General features: G+C 43.8%; 1 protein-coding gene across 2 annotated transcripts in view; it reads right to left on the bottom strand.

Moving 5' to 3' along the window:
- RCAN1 (regulator of calcineurin 1) overlaps positions 1-7,315 on the bottom strand; it is a 75,943-nt gene that overhangs the window by 18,178 nt on the left and 50,450 nt on the right. The window contains exon 1 of one of the 2 annotated variants that reach the window (XM_018555143.1): positions 6,230-6,236. The exons of the other annotated variant lie outside the window; for it this stretch is intronic. The gene's annotated coding sequence lies outside the window, so the exon portion shown is untranslated. Of the gene's footprint in view, positions 1-6,229; positions 6,237-7,315 lie in introns of those variants that run through there. 2 annotated transcript variants of the gene reach the window in all.

The raw sequence follows: 7,315 nt of genomic DNA, 5'->3' as shown, positions 1-7,315 counted from the left end.
CCCCCCTCCTCCCTCCCAAATCCGAGCAGAGATTTAACTATTCCCAGCACAAACTGGGCGTCAGCATTCCCTGTATATAGCTGTTATGTATTCTAATTTTAAAAGGTAATGACATGGGAGCTGCAATTTCTATGGTGTTTTTTTGAAGAACTGGCCAGTATTGACCTTATTTAAATCTGAAATCCAGAAAGGTGAAGATATACAAATGAATGGAGCTATGTCCACTGCCCGGCCAAAAAAAATTCCCACACTCTAATATTTCATTGTACCGCCTTTAGCTTTGATTACGGTACACATGCACCATGACATCATTTTGATAGGCTTATGCAATGTCCCATTTTTTTCCATCCGGAGTTGCAGTCATTTTTCCCCAAGATATTGTAGTGATGATTCGGACCACTGCGTAAAGTCTTCTCCAGCACATCCCAAAGATTCTCAATGGGGTTATGGTCTGGACTCTGTGGTGGCCAATCCATGTGTGACAATTATGTATCATGCTCCCTGAACCACTCTTTCACAATATGAGCCCAATGGATCCTGGCATTGTCATCTTTGAATATGCCCAATGTGCCATCAGGGAAGAAAAAATCCATGGATGGAAAAACCTGGTCATGCAGTATATTCAGGTAGGCAGCTGACCTCATTTTGTGGGGACATAACGTTGCTGAAACTAGACCTGACCAACTGAAGCAACCCCAGATCATAACGTTTATCCCAGGGGCGTCCCCCGGTCTCCAGACTGTGTCATCGCACATGCGCGGCTATCTTATTGACGCCTGCCAGCGGCCATCTTGGTGATGGACGCCGGGAGAGAGACAAGGGGACATTCACCCGGCGGGATGAGGTATGCTGCCGAGTCCCCTTCTCTCTCCTGATACTGTCGGGCTCTCGGTCCATGACCGAGTGCCTGACTTTCTAGAGGGGGTGACACCAAAATGACTGTCAGTTATTTTGGTGTCACCCAGGAGCGGGCCGCACCCCCCTTGTGACGCCACTGGCTTATCCCAGTAGAAGGCTCTGACCTATTTGCTTAGCTAAATCCAAGTGGTGACTTTTTGTTTTGGCCAGACTGTGTATTTATTAATACTTCCCATTTTTAGGTGTGTTTTTGTAAATATAAGCAGTTTAGGTTATTGAATTTGAGTTGGTATCAGCCTCTTACAGTCCCTGTACAGCAGAACTCAGACAGGGGGAGGGAGAAGCAGCACAAGGAGCCAATCAGTTGTGCTGCAATTCAAGGAACATGTTGATAAGAGGAGAGAGCAGAAGGACAAATAGATGAGCTCATCAGTCTGCTGCTTCTCCTTTCACTGTTCAGTCACAAGCTTGGGGATGGAATAAGACTGTAAGGGTTACTTAACTGCAGCAGAGAAAAATTGAGTCTCCTGCCCTACCAGACAGGGCTGTGCTGTGTGCAGAGCTGTGTGCAATCTTAGGATTGAATAGAGAGAAATAAAGATGTTTTGGAAAGGTCAGGTTGCTCCCTTATATGTATTTCATCCCCATGTTTAGCTGTTTTCCTGAAGTTCAAGTTTAAAAGGACACCCCTACCCCTCATACATATTACAAAAAACAACTCCCTAAATGTGTTCCCAAATTCCATCACAGGTCCTCTTGCATGGAGGCAGCAGTGGGTGGTCCCTACTTTAGAGCTGAACAGCGCTCACATAATGACATGAGTGATTCCATACCGCCATCCTGGATTCTCAGGAAGGGGTTGGATGATGCTAGGAGCCAATCAGAAGAGAATAACGGCGAGTGGGAGAGGAGGATGTGCAGAAAAGTATACATTTTTTACAACTTAAAAAAACAATAACCAGAGTTCTGCTTTAGCAAGTGAAATGTGAAGAACACATTGCACTTAGTGTGCAGCTGAGAGCCAGTGCCAGCTGATGCTGCAACTACTCCCAGGTACGGGACAGTGTGTAACTTACTCCCCTTGAAACAGTGCTGGTCCCCCTCAACTGGCCATTCAGGTCTCCAGGGCTATCACATGGGGGTGGGGAGTGAGTCTTTAGCCATGTATAAAGTAGAATATGGTGCATGCCAAACAGCACCCAGTCAAACAGAAGCAAGTGCTGAAATGATGCAGAACGGATGGTGCCATGATCAGAAATCTTCAATGGTAGAGTATGACCAGTACATCATATACTCAACATGAAGCCATTTATTAGTCACAAACAATAGGTGTTTTGGAGCCCTTACATCAAACACTCTTTGCCTAATGAGGGAGCTGATGTAAGGGAACATATTGCTTGTTTGTGACTAATAAATGGCACCATTTTGTCTGTACAATTTAGTTCTGTGTAAGCACCAAGTCACCACAGGGCTTCATCTCATCACCCTGATGGTTGAATTAAAGTAAACCTCTTGCTTTACCCTGTAAGAGGTGTACTTTAAGTGAGGCTCTGAGTGCTGTATTAAGGTAGAACTTCAGGATTTTGTTCATTTTTCATTTTTAAGTCCCCCCTGCCTCCTGTATATAAGAAAATAGTGCCAATCATCACTTACCATCTCCAGCACTGTCACTGACTACCGACTCAGTCCAGTGCCAGCAATCCTTATCAGGGTAGAACAACACTTTGTCATTCCACACATCTTCTATGAACCCAGCCCTTATGGGGCACTTCATCATGCAGGCTGGCCTTAGTGTACTCTAGGACTGAGCGTCACTCACACGTAATTACATGAGCGCCGTTCACTCTTGAAAGAATGCCCACCCTTGCCGCCACCAGAAGGAAAAGAAGCTGCCATGTCACCGGACACCGGTATGTATAGGGTTTTAAAACAAATACCGGGGAAGGTTTTGGAGGTGGGGTGGTTGGGTAAATTCTGCAGTCCCACTTTTAGAGACAGGGGGGTGTCACATGGTGCACAGTACATGGACGTACTAGGTCTGTGGTAGACCGGGGTGGCAAGATTGGCAAAGTGCAGGTTTGCTGTACTTTGGAAAGGAAAAGGGGAATTGTCGTTACCGACTATCTTGAAGGTGTAAGCTGAAAGTCCCTGAATACACTTCTGTTCATAAGAAATTGCGACATCTGACATGCACATGCTTGTTCCAGATTAGTGACCCATCAAAGAGTGAAGGATAGATAGGGATTACAACACTCAATCATTCACACTCAAAGCAAGTTGCAAGAAACCTGCTTGCAACTTCCTTGCTCCTTACTAAAAATACAACTACAGTGTACAGAGGACTACAGATATTTGCAGGCAGATGTAGAAAGACCACATCCCCTTTAATGGCACTTAATGATACTTGAAAATCATGTACAGACACGCATCACTAATTCTGATTTTTCAAAAACACTCCTTTCCTACAACAATCATTTGTAAGAGATACAGAAAAGTGAAGTTGCCCTTTAATCAACTCAGCATAGTACAACTTTCAATCCTCCCTATGTATTAAACTGCAGGGGCTTTCAATGTGAGCTTTCAACATGTGCCACATGCTTAGGTACCCAACCTGTGGCCCATTGTTACCGATTGTGTGGCCATTGGGCCAGTAATTTTAGCGGGGGGCTGTAGCGAGTATAAATGTGGAAGTGTTGATCTGTAAAAGGTTTGTAATGGCAGTCTCGTGAGACATGTCCCTATTCTCTAACCATCTCCTGCTGCACATTCCTAGTCTCCAACCGTACCTTATATCTACAGTCTTGAACTATTCCCTGTAATATGTGCATAGTCTTCTCTGTAATGCGGTGGGCTCAATGTACTGCATACTGCGTGACCATTGATGATATCAGAGACCCCATTTGAGGTCCCCCATATCTAGAAAAGTTGGACATCACCACTCCAGAGCACAAATAAAACACTAGGGGGGGGAAGCAAAGACCACTTTAATCCGCAAAGCACTTCTTTCCGCTAAGCCCCAGCTCCCATTCTCTGCTGTGTTGAAGCTGCCACCAAAGCTGAACTTGGTCCTTCACATGTGCAGAGAAAGTGTATGAACAGTGAACCCCGTGTCAATGGGAAGACGCCAGTTCACTCTTGCAAAACTATACGAGCTAAAACTGAGCAGCGCAATAAAACCACAGATGCAGATCCTCAAACCAGAACTAACCTGAAGGACCACAATAAAACCTGATGAAATTGGCTGTAACGAGTCGCATTGTCGTCTAATTGTTACTTTGCAGACTTTTCAGGCCCCGGGGAGAATTGCGTTTTGTTTTTTATACATTATACTCACCAGGGAAACCAGACACGTGCATAGAAAAGTCTGTCTGGATTTGCAGGACGAGTGTTAGGTGCAATGTAATAGGCACGCACACACAATACATTGTTCATAATAAAGTGATATCTCGGTTTTCTCTACCTGCTTCCATTTGATAGACTTTTAGTGTAACTGTACAGGAAACACACGATGGCAATCCAGAGGCGATCTGATGTCTACAGTTTCCAAGTATGACATGATCAACCCCCAATTAGCTAACTAAATGAGAAAAAGTGAGTTAGTTGATATATGGTGTACCCATCAAGTGATGGTGGTGCCTAAGGGCAGCAGGTTTTGTTTGGAGGACACAGCAGAGAGTGAAAACATTCACCCAATAGTACGTGTCCCTCGTTCACCGTCTGGAGGAGCAAGGCAGAGCTCTTTAGCCAGGCAACTCAGGTTTTGCAGCATTTTCATGAGTGAGGGAAATACATCTTGCTGCCAAAGCCAGCGTAGCAGCACAGTTATGTGTCCTCCTGCATCTCCTAATTATCCAGTCACTGGCGGATTCACATTGGCAACAGGACCTTAGAGTGACATGGGCCTAAGTGCGTTCAGATCATTATTATGATATGGGATTTATACAGCGCCAACAGTTTGCGCAGGGCTATACACTATAAAGAGGGAATGTATAGTTGCACTACAGCTCAATACAAGAGGGTTAAGGAGGGCCCAGCTCGTGACAGCTTACAATCTAAAAGCACGTAGACTGGAATTTCTAAGTGCACTCTTATAATGGTCATATAGGCAAATATTAAAAAATGGGTCAATGTAACCACTTATAAAGGAGTATATGTAACCACTTACAAAAGGGATATATATATTAGGGCTGTGGAAATTAAAGATTAATTTCTCGATTAATCGTTAATCTTTTTGATCGATTAAAATTATTTTGATCACTAATGAAAACACTCACCTCTCCGCCGGCTTCCCGGGTGTCCCGTCCGTGATCCGGTGATGTCACGGACATCGACGTCACCGGACTTCTCCCCCCTTCCCCAAGTGGCTCCGTCAGGCTAACGAAGGGAAGGGGGGAGGAGTCCAGTGACGTCTATGTCCGTGACGGCTAAGGAAGGGAAGGGGGAGGAGTGCGGTGACTGCGATGTTCGTGATGTCAGCGGACTCCTCCCCCCTTCGTTAGCCAACGGAGCCACTTGGGCCGGTGAGTTTGGCCAAGAAGCTTTCTGCACGAGCGCCAGCCAAGGCATTGACCTATACACATACAGCACAGCAATGAAGTAATAAAATGAACTAGGATCACACTAATCCAGCACGTTATTATTCTGAGTTGCCCCACTCAAGCGGCGGCTATATTGAGTGGGGCACGTCATCAGTCCCTGCAACAGAAGAGCTTACACATTCTAATGTCCACACTACAAATCTACAAACATATGGGCTAGAAATAAATGAAGAAACTCGTATTATTTAAAAAAAAAAACATTTTAAGTGAAAATCTGCAGAAACATGGTGAACATGCTGAACTTCAAACAGATGTTATCCCTGTTATGACTGGTTTCCAGGACCCTGGTGCTACAAGGATACAGTCTGCCAGTGCTGATGCAGGTCATACAGTTATGCTCACACAGAAATATATGATATTAAAACACATATGCCTCAGGAAAGTCACAAGTACACAGGGCAGAACACTAGACCTACATGGCATATATGGTAGATGTATATAGCACAAATAAAGCAAAACATCCGCATGCTGCAGTTCTGTTTTGACCAAAACACTAATATATGTCACCCAACCCATGGAGCTGGAAAGTCCTGATCGTATACTGATATGTGTTAACTGCAACTTCTGTGTTTGGGGTAAAATAAAACATTCCAATAAATATTTCCATACAGATCTCTGAAGGGGATAAGGAGGTTTATATTTTGCTTGAAAACTCTTTAATTGCTATTGTGAACACAGAAAAGTAACAAAAGTGTGACAAGTCACAAGACTGCATGCCAAAGATTATTTAAAAAGTGAACCTGTCTGTACTTCACACTAAACAAGTAAGATACGCGGCCAGCATAAGCAGTCTTCCTTTATATCCAGAAGCACCAGGTATTTATTCGGGGATTGGGCGGTGGATTGGAGTGAAGGGGTGCGTGGGGAAGTACAGCCTGCACAAGGTGTCCCTTATAAATCAAATGAAAAAGCAGGTCACCTGCACTCAAATTATTCAAATAGATATGTCCTTTTTAATGGACAATTATGTCACGACAATCAACAAAGCCGACGTTTCGGGGCCGCGCAGGGTCCCTTCTTCAAGGCAGATAGATGTGATAGATGGCCCCGAAACGTCGGCTTTGTTGATTGTCGTGACATAATTGTCCATTAAAAAGGACATATCTATTTGAATAATTTGAGTGCAGGTGACCTGCTTTTTCATTTCGTACTTTGCACGGTGCCATCCGTGGTAGTCACTACAAGCACCATCATTCTTACTGGCCGGGATTGCTGTAAGGTGTGCGGAGAGCACCTTCACTAACTGAAACCTTATAAATCAAACGCATTAAAATATATAGCGAGGAAAAAAAATACCCAGTTTTTTTTCTTTCTTTTCCTTTCTTCTTCCAATGGTCCTGACCATATATTATCACCATGTATTATTATGATTTTTTATGTCAATTTTTGTTGTTTTTCTGACAGTAGCAGTTTGTTAACATGTATACTTATCTTGTTTAGGTGATCTGGCATGATTCTATAACTGTGAATAATATCATACACACAGTCAATGATTTTATTTGGTTTTTAATCATTATTTTATTAAAGATGAATGCTATTAGTGTATTTGTTCTTGGTGTATTTTCTCTTCTGCTTGAATGATCTTAAAAATATAGATAACATAGATCAGCTGACGACTGCTCTCACTTGGTGATGGAATGAGCACTAGTATAGTACGTATAGTCCTGCCAATTCCAAGAACACCAGTATTAGGACTGGTTCCCACTAGAGCATTGCATTAATGGATACGTTATCCATACATCTCGCACATGCTATTGCATAAAGCAATGCACCTAGGGCCATCTGTATAATGAGGCAGCCTAAGGCGGTTGCCTCAGGCAACATCTCTTTGGGTCGCATGGGGGGGGGGGGGGGGGGGG

This window comes from Nanorana parkeri, unplaced genomic scaffold (genome assembly GCF_000935625.1).
Source record: "Nanorana parkeri isolate BGI_ZX_2015 unplaced genomic scaffold, ASM93562v1 scaffold186, whole genome shotgun sequence".
Taxonomy (NCBI): domain Eukaryota; kingdom Metazoa; phylum Chordata; class Amphibia; order Anura; family Dicroglossidae; genus Nanorana; species Nanorana parkeri.
Note: the sequence above shows the minus strand (reverse complement) of the source record. Positions and strands in the feature narration are given on the sequence as shown.